Here is a 17169-nt window from a genome sequence, read left to right on the forward strand (position 1 = left end):
TCACTGCTGCCTCATCCTCTCAGTTGCCTGTGCCTGGGGCTGCAGGTGCCACCAGGGCCGGGCCCGGGCGGGGCAGGGGAAGTGGCTCTCGCTCGGAGTGCAAACTTCAAGGAGAAGCAAAAAGCTCACCGTTCAAGAAATAATATTTTGATTCAGTTTTCTAAGAATCAAAATGACGGGAGAGTCAGGAGGAACAAAATGCTAAAGTTTTAAACACAGGGCTGTCCAAAAGGACAACCAGGGCTGCTGGCCGGTCTCTAAGATTTTGTTCTTTTAAAAAACGAATGTGTTTCTCCTGGGTCTTTTTTCTTTTTTCATAAATTTTGATTCTTAAAAGCACCACCTGAACACTGCACCCTATGGGGCGGTGCCTTGGTGTTCTTGACACTTCCAGCCCAAGGTGATGCCCTCCTCCCTGAGTCCTGGACACAGGCCTGCCCAGGAGTGGCGTGTGACTGGAATCCACAGCCCAGCAAGGGAAGCAGAGCAAGAGGCGGTCGAAGGGCTGGCGGGCCCGGGGCTCAGGGAGGTCAGCCCGCTGAGCCCCAGGCCAGGGCTCCAGGGCTGCTGAGATGAGCCAGGCCTGAACTCCATCCTGCCTGCCCCTCCTCCCCTCCGGGTTCCTGGGCTGTGACCTTTGCCCAGGGAAGGAAGCCCTGGGTGTTTTAATGGCCAGCTGTCTCTGCCCTGAAATTCCTGATCCATTTTGAATGAGGAGTCTCATTGTCATTCATAGCTGCGAATCTGGATGGGCGCAGGCTGCCTCTGGGCTCAGCCCCCACGGGCTGGGGGTGCCCTGGCCAAGCACTGCTCCCTCAGAGCCTGTTTTACTGAGTGTGAAACAACCCTTTCCTCCTGGCATCTGGCGGCAGGGACCCTTGGGGCAAGCAGACACAGTGCACAGAAGAGGGGCCTCAGCTCCCCTGCAGGCCTCTCTCCCTCCTGCAGGCATCCCTCTCTGGTCCTCTGTTCCAGCCGTGGCTGTGACCAACACCCCCTGACACTTTGAACGCGCACCTCTCCCACACCAGGGCCTGCACAGGAGTCTGAACACAGCGGGAGCTCCCGGGAGCCGGCAGGCAGGCAGGCACTGGGTGCAGATACACCTCCCAATCATCTGCACCTTCCCCTGGCAGAGCCCTTGCTGTCTCCACGTCCCCATCCCATGGCCCAGGGCTGCCACTCCCCAGGGTTTTAGGGTGTGTGAACCGAGGCAGAGGGAGACATGACCCTGGGCTCAGAGACCTTCCGTGGAGGGTCTGGACTGGTGGGGGTGAGGCTGAGGCTTGGGGAGGTCTTGCGGGAGAGCCTGGGAAGGGGCAGCCTCCCTGGACCCCAGCCTGGCCTTCCTCCCAGCCTGTCCCGCCCCTGCTGGCCCTGACCCCTTATCTGGGTTTTGCTGAGATAGGGCATTTGCTGATAGGGAGGACTGTGGGGAAGGCGCGGACTTTCTTCCCCAGTGTCTGTTCATCTGCCAGGCGATGACTGGAAACAGAAGCATCGAGCTGTCTCCAGAAACCTTGGAGAAGACAGAAAAGAGGTGAAAAGTGCGAGGGCCAGGGGGCCCTGGGAGAGGAGCGCTTCCAGACGGCCCCAGGGCCCTGGCCCTGCCCCGAGTCCTGCTGGGCCTCGGGCTCAGGAGGCCAGGAGCCTGCACTGCGCTGTGCTGCAGGTGGGCTCGCCAGGGGCGGCAAGGAGGCGGCGGCGCCCAGGGAAGCTGGACTCCAGACCCCGGAGGTAGACTGAGTATCCAGAGCATGCCCCGTGCACACTGACACTGGTTCACATCTCGACGACCCGAGATTCGAGTGTCCCCGGGCAGCTGTGGCATTCTAGCTGAGTGTGAAATGCACGGTAGACTCTGACAAGCTGCTGCAGAGCTAAGCTGTCTCTGTGTGGGGCCACACGGCAAGGAAGCCGAATGCACTGGCCGAACGTGGCGCCCCTGGAGCCAACGCTGCCCATTGCTCTTCCCCACCGGAGCATGTCAATCTGCACGTGCTGCTCCGGCTGGCCTCCAGGGAGGCCCTGACCAGGACACTGCCCCTGCTGCTGACACAAGCCGGATGCTGTGAGGGTCGGCACAACAATCCGCTGTGTCCCAGGTGCCCATTAGGTTGGACAGAGTGTCCCAGGAGAGGCACCTGCCTTGGGAGACTAAGTTTTCCCCCTGAGCTTGGTGTGTCCATGTGGAGCCTGCAGGGTGACCCTGGGCCTCGAAGGCCAACGGGCGCAGGCCAGCTCCTGCTGCACTTGGCACTGTGGTCCCTCCCGGGTCCTTCTGCACCCCCTGCAGGCTGCTCAGGGGTAGGGGGAGCAGGGGTGGCTTCGTGGGCCCTCATACCAAATCCAACCCCAATTCCTCTCTCCCCAGAAATCCCAGCAGCACCAGAGCAACTTCTCTTGCCACCTGCTCACAACCCTTCTCTTTTCTGTTCCTCATCTACCTTTTCCTCACTCCGGAGTCCCACAGCTCTGCCGCTGCTGGGCACTTCCAGGCACTGGGCACTGGGAACAGATGGTTCTTTGTACACAGTGGCAGTTCCAGGAGGCTCATCTCAGGCCCGCGGTCACACAGCATGAGCAGCAGAGCTGGGGCTTGAACCCGGGGCTGCAGCGGCAGGCTGGGAACGTCCAGGAGGAAGGCACGGAGCCAGGAACAAAGGGACCCCCTGCCTGATCTAGAACTGTTGGTCTTCGCCGGGCACCACAAGCAGGCCTCAGGGCCATACTGCTGGAGCGCCACTTGGTGGCTTCATGGTGCCTTTGATCCACATCCTGGGTCCAGTGAGGTGGGCATGGTCTGCTGTTCTCCCCATTCTACAAGTGAGGACACCGAGGCCCTGAGCACAACAGACACACCAAGTCACAGTGGGGGGACGTCAGGATGGTGACCTGCCCAGCCCCGCTCGGCAGGAAGAGATGGGCCCTCCAGCGCTTGATATGATAACGAATGTTTGTCCAGGACCGTGCTGTTTGCAGAGCCCTGTCACACTGTCTCATCGATCCTCCCCACAACCCAGAGAGTGGGCAGGTTATTTCCAGTAATGACTTTAGTATACAGGAGAAACCCAGGGCCCTTGCCCAAGGTCAAGCCCTGGAGCGGGGACAGGGTCAGGCTTCCGTCTGCCTGGTGTCAGGGCCACTGCCCGCTGCCCAGGAGGACTGCAGCCAGCACGGGGGCTGTTGCTGTGGGCCAAAGCTGGGGGCCTGGGGCCCACCACGTGGTGGGAGGTCAGGAACCCTGGGAGGAGGGCCGGTGAGGGCCTGGGAGGGTGTCTACACGGGGGCGCGGCCACCCCTTGGTGTCCCAGATCTCCCTTTTCCTTAAGAACCAGGGGGACGCCTCTGCGGGAGAATCGCCTGTCCCAGAGTAGGTGGACGAGGGAGGCCAGGCACTTGCAGGGCCTCCGCCGTGGGTCAGACCGGCAGGATTCAAGGCCTCTCTGAAATCCTGCTCCTTGGCTGTAACCTGGGAACCTTGGCACTGACCTTGTCCCTGCTGCACCTCCCTCTGGCCACACCTGGAAGATTCTAGAGGTGCTTTTCCATTACCCTGGGCTGGTGCTGCTGGGCGCAGGGGGTTTCGCCCCGCCATAGCTGGGCCAAGGGTCTCTGTTCTCACAGCTTTGGGGGGTGAGTGAGCCTGGCACGGAGACCACACCCATCCAGCCCCTCCCTGCAAGTCACATTCGCTGTGCAGGAACAGACGGGGGCTAACAGCATCCTCGGAGGAGCCTGGCCAGCGGGCAGCAGGGCCTCTGGTGACCCCAAGAACCCTGACTCCACCAGCTGGAGGGAGCCTCAGGGCCGCCTTGCTCACAGTGGGCAGGATGAGACTGCAGCTCTGATGGGTGCCTCGACGTCTGCTCTTCACCCGAGGAGGACCTGGCGTTTACTCCCGGGGGGTCCCACTCACTCTTCCTAAGCATGGCCGTGCGCTGGGCCTGGGATTCTAATCTTAGGGGAAGCCCCAAGCAAGAAATGGCTATAGTAAACAAGGCGACATCAGTCACAGTCATGACATTCGTGTTAAGAGCAAAAACCGTGAGCAGCTTCCATGTCCACCCACGGGAACAGTTCTGTCCACGTTGGCAGTCAGAGAGGGAGATCACCAACCTTAAGAGCAAGCAGCAGGAGCGGGCGCAGTGGACACCTGTGTCCCCAGGCACGCTGGAGGCCAAGGCAAGAGGAATGCAAGTTCGGGGCCAGCCTCAGTAGTTTAGTGAGGCCCAAAGCAACCTAGTGAGGCTGACTCAAGAAATAAAAATGTTACGACTGGGGATGTGGCTCTGTGTAGAGCACCCCTGGGTTCAATCCCCAGTACCAAAAACAAAGAAGAAAAACCAGAAACGGCAGCTGGGCAGCTCTGGGGCAGAGACCAGACAGGCAGATTGTGGAACTGGGTCGGGTGACCCCAGGTGTAGGCCTGGGGTGGGGCTGCAGGGGAGTGGGGGCGCGCTAGGCGGATTGCCGGTGCCGGGGATTTTAGAGGGTTTGAAGTCCTACCCTCTGCTACTGTTATGTACTAAACAACAGTTAAGTCCAAGCAGTTCCGGGAGAGGGTTCTCTGCGCTTGTTACAAACACTCAGCACAGGGCACCCGACACAGAGTAGCGCAATTATTGAATCAATTAATCTTGTGGCTTTCGGACTTTCCTGGTCCAGTCCTACAGCGTCTTTGACTTCTGGATGACATGCCTTCCATATATTTAAGTTTTTGACAACTTCGATTTGACCACAGATGAAGGCAGAGCCCTGTGGTACGCCACTGAAGACCTCCCTCGAGTGATATGGCTCCGTTCCTGGCAGAGGGATGAGTGAGAGGACTCTTGTCTGTGGATGCAGAGACTCTGGGTCACATCTCAGCTTTGGAACTTATTATCTGTGTGTCCTGAGATGAGTTATTTCACTTTTCCAAGTCTCAGTCTCCCCATCTATAAAATAGGGATAATCCCTGCTGCCCTGGTAGCTTGTTGACTGGCGCATTGCAGTTCCCCAGGAAACGGTGGGGACCCTCACGTCCACCCCCGCACCTGGCACTTGCCCTCTGGGCCCGTGACTCGCCTCGTGGCACCTGAGGCTCACTGGACAGGCAGATCACAGGCCTGCCCCCGCCTGCTGTTCAGAAGCCTGCACTCACTTTCCCGGGCCTTCTGCGCAGTCCCGAACTTGGCTCGCACTTGAGAACTGTGCGCATAGGACAGGAGGGGACCTCCACCTGAGGCCCGTTCTCCTCGGTCCTCCAGGCCGGTCTGTAGGCAGAACAAGACCGAGAGCCATAGCCATCCGACTCCGCGCTCCCGGGGAGCCTCGGGGTGACATCTGCTTTCCATAATGTCTCCTAATCCTGACGCAGGGGCTGGAATTCTGCCTGGAAGGGCCGCCAGCCTCGGGGCTGGAGTTTTGGCACATGCCTCCCTGTCTTCTGGAAAACTGAGGCCCTGCTTGCTGTCCCTGCCCTCGGGGGTCCTGCAGTCTCCTGTGGCTCATCAGTGGGAACGGTGGCCCTGGAGTGACACCAGGTCCCTCAGATGTGGGAGTGTGCTCTGCATCCTGGGGTTCTGCGGACTCCAGGTGCCAGGCTGTCTGCCCAGCCCCTCACCCAAGCTTCCAGTCCCTCCTCACGAGCTGTGACCTGTCCGAGTTCTCGGCCTGCCAGAGGGGCCTGAGAGCCAGTACCTACTGAGCTGTTTTCTCTCTGGCATCTGGGTCTGCTGCCCATTGGCCCCCTTTTTCTTTTTGTCTCATGTGCTGCTAAAAAAAAACCCTGTTTGCTGCCCTTATCAGGCCGTGCACAGCCTCCAGGCCTTGGCTTGCTGGCCAGGTGAGGTCGGTGACCTAGTTCACAGTCGTGTGGGCCGGGCCTCTCTTGGGAACAGGATGGAAGCCAGCCGGTCCCTACTTCCCTGCAGAAGAACAATGGTGCCTGAACACCTGGAGGCTCCAGGAAAAGGCCCTGGGGCTTTGGCTCCTGTTGAGGGACATGGGAAGCTGGCTGGGCCCACTTGCCTCCAGAGACTCTCGTTAGGTCCTGCCCGCCCTGTCCCGGCTGCACCTCCTCCAGGGGCTCCCTGCCAACCCCCACAGCTCAGGCCTCCTGCCCTCAGACCCAAGGACCTGACGGTGGTGCTGCCTGGGCCCTCTCTGCTGTGCCAGTGGCCTCCCCCTGCACCAGCTGCTCTGCCTCGAGGCCCTGCCCAGCTTCACCCTGCAGGAAGAGCTGGCCTCCGAGCTGGCGTTTCCCCGGCCCCCCGCATCCTGGGCCTTCCCAGGTGCTTCACCAGCACATTCTCAGCCACCTAGGAGGCTCCTGTCCCAGGGAACAAGACCACACAGCCAACAGGGTTTCCTGCCCAAGTGACCTGAGACAGGATAGAGACAGTAAGAGGAGGATTTGGAGAGAATTAGGGCTGGGGACGTCACAAAAGCCTTTGGAAAGGTGGCGCCTCTGCTGAGGTGGCCTGGTTGGAAGGGTGGGTGGGGAGGGTGTGGGGCTGACCCTCTCCAGTTGGAGGCCTGGGCCAGGGCCAGGGCTGACGTGCTGGAGGAACCTGGAAAGAGAGGGCGCCTGGAGGTGGCCTGAGGGACGGGGCTGGCTCCTGAAGCCCTGCAGGTGGGGCGATGACCTGGCTATTTATTAGTGGACCGCAGCAGGGAGCCCCGAGGGCTGGGGGCCGGAGAGCGAGAGGCGCGCAGGATGGAGCTAGGAGGGCAGCCAGCGGCTGGGGCAGCCGCTCAGGGAGGCTGGCCGCACCTTGGGCCAGCAGCTGGCAGGTGGGAAAGTGGAGGGCTTCTAGATGGTTCCGTGGCATCTGCCTACTCCTGTGGTGTGGACTCCTGCGGTGTGGACTCTCCCTGGGACTGGCGGCACGCCCCACCAGGACACGCAGAGCTGGGGTGCCACCGGCTGCTGCGGGCTGGGAGGCAGGAGGGGAGGCGTGAGCACACAGCCTCTGGTTGGAGTGCTGAGCCGGGACGGAAGTCCTTCCCTGGGAGGAGCGGCTGGGGCGTGAGGTGGGCATCGGCTCCTGGGCAGGTGGAGGTCCAAGTGTGAGAAGAGGGCCGGCCCGAGCCCTGGCCTGCTGGATGGCGGGGCCTCTGCTGGCCTGGAGGGTGGAGCCCGGCCACCTGCTGGAGCTTGATGACAGCCTCCCATTCTGGGGGGGACTCTGGAGCCTCTGGACCTCAGAGCCTGGTCTGAGAGGATCTCGCAGAGCAGCTTGGGAGGGTCCTGCTGGCCGGCGGCCCAGGTGGCAGGGGACCCAGGGGGGTGGACTGGCCTGGGAGGGCGGCGCCTGGGAGGAGGCTGGGCTGAGGAGCGGAGGCTGCAGCCCACTCGGTCCCCAGCTCAGCCCTGCCCGTGCCGAGTCTTCGCGGCACTTTGGAGGCAGGTGCTATTCAGACGTCTACAGCTGAGTGACAAGCAGCCTGACGGCGGCTCCTGGGGAGCCTGGCTTACGGGCCCGGCTTGGCTCAAGTCCTTCCCCAAACACGAGGTGGAGCCTTCTGTGTTAGTACTTGAGGTCTCACGGGAGATGAGGCCCACGACGTCCCCTCACCTTCACACGGTCATCACCACGGTCACCACCACCTCCACCATCACCACTGCCTCGTTTATCATCAACACCATCTTAGGTTAGCGCTCCATCATCATCATCCTCGTCAACATCGTCACCTCTGTCACCGTCGCCCCCGGAATCACCATCGCTGTCACTGGCATGTTGGAAGTGGGAGGACAGCTGATCATTGTCCAGCTGTCTGTGCAAATTTCCTTCAGTGACCAAGTACAACTTGTACGTTTTAGGCGGGAACGATCCCGTGGTGGAACTGAGACGTGGTAAGTACGGGGTGCAGAGACCACTGGGACGGGGGGACGCCATCCGAATGGACGAGATCCCTGCCTTGCCAACAGGGCTGCCTGGCAGGATCTGACAGGCCCTGGGCCCCTCCAGCGTGCTGGGGAGCCTGCCAGCAGCAGGCCAGGTCCGGGCAGGCCCTGGAGGCTGTGCACGTTTGGCACGGGTGGAGGGGGAGGAGCAGCCCGGCTGAGGGATGGAGATGCCCGGGCGGTGGCCGAGCCGTCCTCCTCTGTGTACAGTCCCTGCGTCCTTGTGATAATGCTGGAACGGAGGTGTGGAAGCCCAGTGCAGCTCCGAGGCCAGCTCTGCTCCCTCACAGGCTGCCGGGAGGGCTTGCCGCTGCCAGGGTTGCTGAGGAGCCCAGGGTGCGGCACCCTCTCCTGCTGTTGGATCGGGGTGGCATCCCCGTGGCCGTCCGCTCTGTCTTCCTCACCCTGGGGTCTCCCTGGCTGGTTCAGAGTCTAGCCCTTTCCTTCAGGTGGAGGGGAATCCTGGGTGCGAGGACCCCACACCCAGAGGGAGCTGTCCCACCAGCCGTGCCTCCTTTCCCAGGGAGGGAAACCGAGGGCTGGGAAGTGGGTGTGCATCTAAGTCACCCGACAGGCCGCCCCCGAGTCCATCCCAAGTGCTTCCCTCTGACGTGGTGCTGACCTCTGGGGAGGGGCTCAGGGCTCCCCCATCACTTGCTCAGTGGGAATCTACGAGCCAGGCACTGTGCCACCAGGTGGGCACAAGAAGGTGGAGACGGAGGCATGGGCCTTGTCCTTGTGGAGGTACAGTGCCGTGGGCGAGACAGCAGGTAGACACAGTCTGGCAGTGTTGGGAAGCCTCCCTGAGGGCGGGACCCCAGGGCGGAGGCGGGTGGAAGCTGGCCAGGGCGGGACAGCAGGGCAAAGGCCTGAGCCTGGGGGCCTCTCGAGAGTCTGAAAGGGGCACACTGCTGACTGAGGGCGCCAGGCGAGACTGGAGAGTCGACAGGAGCCAAATTCCGAAGGACGGGCCTGGAGGGAGTCTGGTCTTTCCTCTGAGCACCACGGAGGCAGACCAGAGCAGACCCGCGTTTCAGAAAGACTGTGGGAGGATGAGGGCACATGCCCGTCTTGGGCTGTGGCCACTGTCCCAAGAAAGCGTCAAGGTCACAGCTGCTTCCCGTCCCCCGGAAGAGGTGGAGGAAGCTTTGCTAGGGAGAGCCCAGCTTCCAGGAAGCCGCGTGCACGCACTGAGGGTGTGGGGCGGACAGGGTGCTGCAGTTCTAATGGGCAGGGCTCGCAGTGGGTCAAGGTCACGGGAGTTTGGCACGGCCCTTGGCCCTTCCTGAGGGCCCAGAGCTGCCGGGTAGGCTCTCTCCTCCCTGAGGCAGCGTGGCCTGTCCCGGTCGGGGGCAGCACAAGAGCCTTTGTCTTCCCACAATCTGCGCGGGTCCTCCTTGCACAGGAGCACTGGGGTCCGGCTGGGGCCTTGGGCTGGGGAGACAGCGAGTCTCGGACTCCAGCCGTGGCCTGCAGCTCTGCAGGCAGCTCTGGACCCCCGATGCCGCCCACATGGAGTGCCCCTGTGCCCTTTCGCTAGTGTCCTCGGTCCTCGCGGGAGAAGGGAGGCCGATCATACTGTACCCTGACTTCCCACACTGACCCAACAATGGTGTGGCGGCGGGTTTGAGTCTTGGGGCCCCAAATTCACTACAAGGCTGTTCTGCTTTGATCTTGGTGTCCTCCCCTATCTGGAACTGCCTGGAGACCCCTGCCCAGGCCAGAGCCAGCACTGGCTACATGACTTGCAGGCCCATGAGGCCAGTGGGGGCCTCTTGCTCAGCAATTGTGAAGGACTTTGGGACGGTGACATGGGGTTTTCAGCCTGGTACCTGTGAAACTGGCCAGAACCTGTTTAGAAGCAGCAGGGACCTGGGGGCTACCAGTCCATCACTTCAACGGTGTTGAGCGCCTCAGGCAGAGTGGCCCCCTGGGCTCAGGTCTGCCCTGCCCCCACGTCTTCATTCAACATTGGCTTGTTCATTCCCGCCACGTCAGCTGCGGAGCTCCTGGGCTGCACGGTTCCACTGGAGCCCCCACTGGAGATACCGCGGTGGCCTTGGGTGAGTGTCCCACACCAAAAGTTCTCAGGATCCCTCCTTGTCAGGCCCCCCAACACCCAGCCAGCAGAACCCTGGTGGGTCCTGGAACCAGGGACCCGCTTTCTGCTGGGCTTCTCCGCTGCAGTCTGGCTGCCAAGGGCCTGACGGCCAGAGGTGTGCCTCTCACTGCCGCCCTCCCTCCCTAGTGCCATATCGTCCGTCCTTCCCCTCCCTCTGTCTGCACTGGCCCGGCCCCTTGGCCCTGTGCCTGACTTATGGGACGAGGTGGGCAGCGCTTGTCCTCCAGCACCCTCCCCGGAGGCTCTCCCAGGCCTCTCAGGCCCCGCCATCTTGTGCTGACGTAGGTGCAGCCACACAATGTTCTCTGTGCCGGGCTGCTTCTGTTCAGCACTGCGTCTCAGACTCACCACGCTGACATGTGGCTACTGGTTCTGCTTTTCATTGCTGGACACCAGTCCCGCGTCCTAACACGCCAGCTTGCTCGTCTGTTTCCAGGGACAGAGGTCTGGCTCCTTCCAGCTCTCTGCTAGGACCGTTCCTGGGCACGTCGTGTGGAGTGGCCACCTGCTTTCCTTCAGGTGTCGTGGTGAAAGTCAGAACATGGACCACAGGGAAGGGAAGCCAGGGCAGGCCTTCCTGAGGGCTGGGCTGCTCTTCCTCGTCTGCACAGCTCCTAGCAACCAGCCTCCCTGCCGGCAGTATGGCCGGGGGCCTCCCTGCTCACCCTGTTCTGGTGGCCCTGCTTTGGGGGAAACAGCACAACTCAGCAGAGCTACAGGGTCTCTGCGCCATCTCTGCCTCCCCGCGTTCCAGTTATCGAAAGCTCACAGGTGCCTGAGCTGGTGTCCCTTCCGTCCTGCACACGGTGTCCTTTCTTCCGGGAGCATGGGTCTTTCCCTTGCTTTCCTGGGGAGACCTGTTGGTTCAGATCTCTCTGGAGCCCCTTCTGGCCTTGGAGTCCTGGCGCCTCCCTGCCCCACTGGCTTCCCCTAAGCCACCTTAGCCTGGATGCTGTGAGCACACCAGGTTTGTGTCGTCGGTGGGGATGCTGTGTGGTCAGGGCAGGGATGGCCGCATTTCCTTCCCTGACAGGTCCCCCCAGCCTAGCAGGATGCTCAGCATGCAGGGGGACTTGGGAATGTGCGATTAGAGGTCCCCAAAGCAGAGCGCAGGTGGGCACGTGCCGAGGGAGAGGTGCCACACGGTGAAGTGCACAGACCTTAGCTGTGTGGCCAGGTGGATCTCAGCACGCACACCTATGCGGCCATCAGGCAGCTAAGACAGGGACACACCCAGCACCCTGGAAGCACTCTTGGGTCCCTCGGGGTTGTTTCCCCCTCTGCCGATTTCTTGTCCCCATAGTTTGGTTTTGCCTGTTCTTGATGTTGACAGAAGGAATCACATGCGCGTTCTATTTGGTGTCAGCTTCCGGACAGTCTCCGAGATGTGCGCATGCTCCACAGTCGTGCTGGGAGAGGTGGATCCCTTGGGCCCGAGTCCCTCTGCCTTGACACTGGCAGCTCCTTAGTCTGCACCTGACTGTCCCCTCCCAGACTTCTCTGCTGACCTCTGCTTCCTTCCTCAGCCGCCGGGGCTTTGTCTCTGGGTTCCTGGTTTCTGAGCAGGAGGCCTCTCTTCCTGTTGTTGGCCAGGCACCCTTGACATCTGCGAGTCCTGCTTGTGCCCCAGGCTATTCCAAGGACACTCCTCCCACCAGCCTGCCCAGGCGCCTGTCCCCTGTGCCTTGACACATCCCTCTCTGTAGTTACCTGGCTTTCCAGCCACTGCAGCCTCTGGTCCATGTCACCGTGGTCCACATGGGGAGACCTGGCCCTCCTGTGCATGCTTTTGGCGAGCTTGGGGCTCTGCTGCATGTTCGCATGTGGGGACTGGTACCTCCAGGCCTGGGAACGTGGGGCGATGAGTCTGTTGCTGTGGAATCCCCCTTTCCTTGAGCAGAAGAATGTTACCATTATTCTAAAAAGTACAAAGGGGTTCTGAGTCCCGTGGCTGAAACAGCAGTGCCTCCTCCGAGGATCAGCCCATTCCGAGGAGCCGCCGGGTCGGTGCTGACTCGTGGGCAGGCCTGGCTCCTGTGGAGAGGCTAACTCGGTGTCCCGTCCCCTGAGGGCAGGGATGAGCATGCTCCAATGTTGTCCCCACGTTCTCTACCCTCTCTGCCCTGCCCTGAGCTCCAGGCAGCAACGCACCCTCGGCCCCCAGCCAACTGGCTCTGGCTGGGTTTTATCAACAGGGACAGGAGGAGGGAACGGCCAGGGCAGGGGCCAGTGTTCAGCCCCCAACCTCGGGGGGCGGTGTGGGAACCCTAAGTTGTAGTTTGCCGTTGTATGGTGGTGAGCACCCCCACCACGGGCAACTTCAAGGGGCCGGTGTGACTCTTCAGGCCAGTGGGAGCCGGGAAGAGACTGAGTGACATCTGGTCACTCGGCTTCACTGCCCAGACGGGGGGCTGAAACCACCCGGAGACCCCGGCCAGGAGGAAACTGGCAAAACTGCGGGGCAGTGAGGAGTCTGGAGACTGTCTCCAGTAACGGAGTAAATTTAAGGTTATGTACTTCATCTTTTAGTAGCAGCCGTGCTTACGGGGCTCACAAGAGTCCTCACACGTGACCATCGCTGTTGCCAAGCAGGCAGGAGGGGCGGGTTCAGCGCAGTGCTGGCCTGTGGCGCACTTGCTTGGTCCCTCCCCGGCCCTGCCGCATCCCATGGTTCTGCCCCGGCCTCGCCAACCCTCTTCTCCTGGTCCCGTGACCCTGGGGCAGTGCAGGCTTCCTGTGGCTGCCATCCAACCCCAAGGCACCTCAATGTCCCTGTCTCTTTTCGGGTTTTCCCTGGTGCCGTCCTGGGTGGGAGGCGGCAGGGCAGATGCCCACCATTTGAGCGCCACCCCTTTCTTTGATCCATCAACTTTCTGCATAAGATTTCTTTTCCGAAGAAATGGTTCAGCCTGGTGATTACAGGTGGCGCACACCTGTCATCCCAGCGGCTCGGGAGGCTGAGGCAGGAGGATCGAGAGTTCAAAGCCAGCCTCAGCAACGACAAGGCACTAAGCAGCTCAGTGACACCCTGAACCTAAATAAAATACAAAATAGACTGGGGCTGGGGCTCAGCGCCCCCGAGCAGGCACTGTGGTCAAGTGTCCCTGAGTTCAATCCCCAGTGTCACCCCCCCAGAATGATTCAAGACCAGACAAAAGAAAGCCACAAAGAGGAGGGTGAGTGATACAAGCAAAGGAAGGCGCACGATGAACGGACTAGTCCCTCCTGTGACCGTAGGAGAGGAGGCTGTCTAGGAGGGCGATTCAGCCACCCTGTCCCCAACACGATGCCGGAGGCCTCGGGGCCAGCAATGCCGTGTGAGCCGAGCTCTGGCCGACCAGCCGCGTGCAAAATGACGTCTCCCCAGAGCTATGCAGTACGCGCCGCTCCCGGCAGGCAGCCCACGCCTCCGTGGTCAGGAGGCTTGTAAACTAGGTTCTGGCGCCTTCGGCCGATGGAGGCTCCCACCGCCGTTCCTGAGGAGCACGTGAAGGGTGCCCACGGCTGCATGTGGGAAGAGACAGTGGGCCAGGCGGGCAGAGCAGGTGGGAGCCAGGGCAGGCTGTGCCTGGGGGCAGGGGCCGGGCTGACCGCCCCACCAACCCTTCTGAACGCGCGCCTCTCCTGCGGCCCTGCCGGCAAGCACGCGGCTCAAGCCTGTAGTGCCAGCGCCGCCTCCTGCTCCTCCTCACTCCTCACTGCCCCACGCACCGGCCGGGACGGGTCCAGTCTCTTGCTCTGCCCTGGCTCTGCTCTGCTCTGCCACGTGAGAGGAGAGCCAGGTGGCACGACGGGCCCAGGGCCACACCGAGGGCTCCAGGAGGTTGGGGACCGTGTGACACAGACCATCCCAGTGTGTGGCTCAGGGCACACTCCCGGCGCCTGCAGGGTGATGGCACCGGAGGAGGGTCCAGCCCCTCGGGGAGCAGCCCCTGCATCTGCTCCGGGCTTCGTGTCACCTGTTCTCCTTCACGCTTGGGATGGGGTTTGCTGCCCGTGTACCAGCGAGGGGGTGGCACGGAGCAGGCTTCCTAAGTTCAGTCACACAGCCCTCCGCAGGGGCGTCTTATGGCCACCAGCCAGCTTAAGGCACGAACGATGCCCTGGTGAACACTTACGGCAGGAAAGCAGGAGGAGGTCAGCAGGCCTGTGGGCCCACGCTGTGCTGCTGGTGCCCAGGAGGCGTCCCTGCCCCGGCCAGGCCTGCGGGCAGCCTCGCCCTCCTATGCGCAGCTGTGTTCCTGGCCTAGCTCTGCACACAGGTGGCGCTCAGCGGAGCACCACTGAACAGGCGAGTTGTCAAAGAGCAAGGAGCCCTGGAGTGGGGACGATGAAGAGGTGGTGTCCACACCCAGGCCTGGGCGCCCGGGCTGGAAGGGCTTCGCCTGCCCAAGGCCAGGATGGGACCCCCACGGTGAGCCCCGGGAGGCTGGAGAGCTGGCCCAGCCTCCTGGGTGAGGCGGAGACCGTGGTGGTGCCGCAGGACTCGCCTGGCGCGAGGAACTCTGCCCTCAGCCTGTGCGGGCAGCACGGTCACATCAGCACCGGGGAAGCGGGAGGAGAGCGGGGCCCAGGCCAGGCCGCCGCCCAGGCCCCTTCCCTTCTACTGCTCCCCACCTTCAAAGCAGGGGGCCTGCTGCTGCCCGAGGCTGCGTTCTCGGTCCTGTCCAAACCCTCCCTGCCCGCTCTCTCAGCGCTGGACCACTTCCTGGGAGCAGGCCTGGGCGGCTGGGGAGGCCGTGGGGGCCTTGCTTGGGGCTGTGTCCCAGGTGCTCAGGGCCAGGGTGTTCCTCTGGTGACCTCTGAAGGTCCAGGTGGGCTGGGTGCTGGGTGGGTGACGCTCAGGGCAGGCAGGTGGAGAGGGAGCCCCAGGCAGGCCCTGTCGGCCCGCCACCCCCGGGCTCAGGCTGCCCCCTGCAGGGGAAGCCGACTCCTGCCTGGGCCCCAGAGCCGCTTCCCCTACATGCATTGCTCTCCTGTTCAGCTGTTCAGGCCGAGGCCTCGGCCAACCTCGACCCTCAGTCATACCCCAATCCACAGCAAGGCCACCAGCTCTACCTGCAGACAGCTTCAGAGTCAGACGACTGTGCAGGGCCCCTGTCACCCTGCATTGCTGCAAAGTCCCCTAAACAGCTATGTCCCTGTGCCCTGCCTTGTCCTTAGCACCTCCACGAAGCAACCGATAGCCCCTCCCAACAAAGGTAGAGGTGTTCCCAGCCCTCTGACGACCCCCTCGCCGTGGACATTAGCAAGTCCCTGCTGACAGGGCGTCACTCATCCGCCTCCCCTACCCCCCACCTGCCTCCTTGGGCTCCTCGCTGTGCCGGGCACGTGTCTAACCACAGAGCCTTTGCACGCGCTGACCCCAGGCCTGGAATGTTCTTCCCGCCCACATATCTTGCTCCCTCACCATGCTTACGTCTCCACGTGGACACTGTCCTCAGAGAGACCAGCCGCTGCATCCCAGCGACTCCCGCTCTCCTTAGCAGCTGCACTCCCTACAGAGCCTCGTCAAGTCGCCGCTCTGTGTACGCCGCACCTCCGTGTTCACCCGTCTAGACTTGTTCAGTTGCACCCGCACAGGATGCAAATTCCCAGGGGGCAGGGTGTTTTCTGTCCTCTTTCCCGAGGGGACTAGCAACACAGCCTCCTGGGTTCCTCCTTCTGGGACAGATCTTTCTGTCCCTGGGGATAGAGTCGGAGGGGTCAGCCCTGGCAGGGAACCTCCAAACCCATGGCTCTCCAGCAGTGCCCAGTGGCTTTCCCGTTGGTGGAGGCCCAGAGCTTTAGATTGGGGGGGAATTGGGGCTGGGCCTCTGTGTGCTGGGGAGGGGTGGGACACAGTGGGGCTGGTACTGGGGACCCGGGGTGAGATGGTGGTGATGTCACAGATGGAGGAGGGGACGGGCCAGCAAGCAGAAGACAGACTCAAAACCCGTGAGGAGAGGGGAGACTCCTGCAGGTCAGAGTGAGGCCAGAGGCTTCAGCCGGAGGAGGCCCTGTGAGGGGAGGGCGGGGGCGTGGCCACAGGGGATGCTCAGGGCAGTGCTGAGCCTCCAGGGGTGCGGCAGAGAGGAGGTGAGCAGGTGCTGGGGAGAAGGGTAGGGAGCGTGAGGGAGAGGAACAGGCTCCCACAGAGTCCACGGGCTGACCCCATGGGGAAGGGCCTGGAGGGCGGCCAGGACAGAGCCAGGAGGGTTGAGAAAGTTGTCACGTAGTTGGGTCAGACGAAGGTGGTGGCCAGGGTGCAGGAAAGGAGATGGCCCTGAGAGGGACACTCTCACAGGTCTGGGCTGTGACGTGGCCAGTGTGGGGCACTTGCCTAGCCGCACAGATCCTGGGTTCTGTTCCAGCCCAGCAAAAGCAAAACCTAAAACCCAAGCAGCCTGGGCCTCGGGGTCCTCGCCCATCCACCAGGGGCTGACCTGGGTCCCTCCAAAGACTTCCGACGCTGGCCCTGCTGGCACAGGTTTCCGTGCTCCCGCTCATGGTGTGACGAGGGTCATTGTGTAACCGCCAGCGGAGCACAACCGCACGGAAGCCGTCACAGACAGCCAGCAGAGCCGAGGGACGCCTGGAGGCCCAGGAGTTCGAGAGCCACCGGAACCCTCTCCAGAGCCTTTGGCACCTTGATTTTGGACTTCTGGCCCAAGCACGAGGGAATAGATTCTTGCCGCTTCAAGTCCCCGGTTTGTGGCCATCCCTTCCACCCGCCATGAGGCACTCGCTGAGGAACGGCGGGGATTGAACCCCACACAGGGTTGTGTTGGGGTTACCTTTCTACCTTTCCTTTCAAGTGCAAGGTCTGAGCCTTGAATGTGGCTCCAGCCCAGCTGTGGGCCCTGTTCTCCCAGCAGGAGTGCAGCGTGGCAGATGGGGGACAAAGGGACAGTGTGGGACAGCGTGCTGGGGGCACAGAGGCGTCTCCCTGCCTGAGCTGGGCGCCTGGTCTCCTGGCAGAACCCTCAACTTCACCATGTCTGCCAGAGACAGCCTCGCAGGGTGAGGGTCAAGGGGGCATTGCTTGTGCTGTGACCCTGAGGCCCAGGAGGCTGTGTGTCACCGGGAGGCACTGAGAACAGGGCAGGTGGCACTTGGCGCAGGCGAGGGAGCCGTTGCTGGAGAAGGCGCCGGCGCGGCACCAGGGGAGAGGAGC

This window comes from Sciurus carolinensis, chromosome 16 (genome assembly GCF_902686445.1).
Source record: "Sciurus carolinensis chromosome 16, mSciCar1.2, whole genome shotgun sequence".
Taxonomy (NCBI): Eukaryota; Metazoa; Chordata; class Mammalia; order Rodentia; family Sciuridae; genus Sciurus; species Sciurus carolinensis.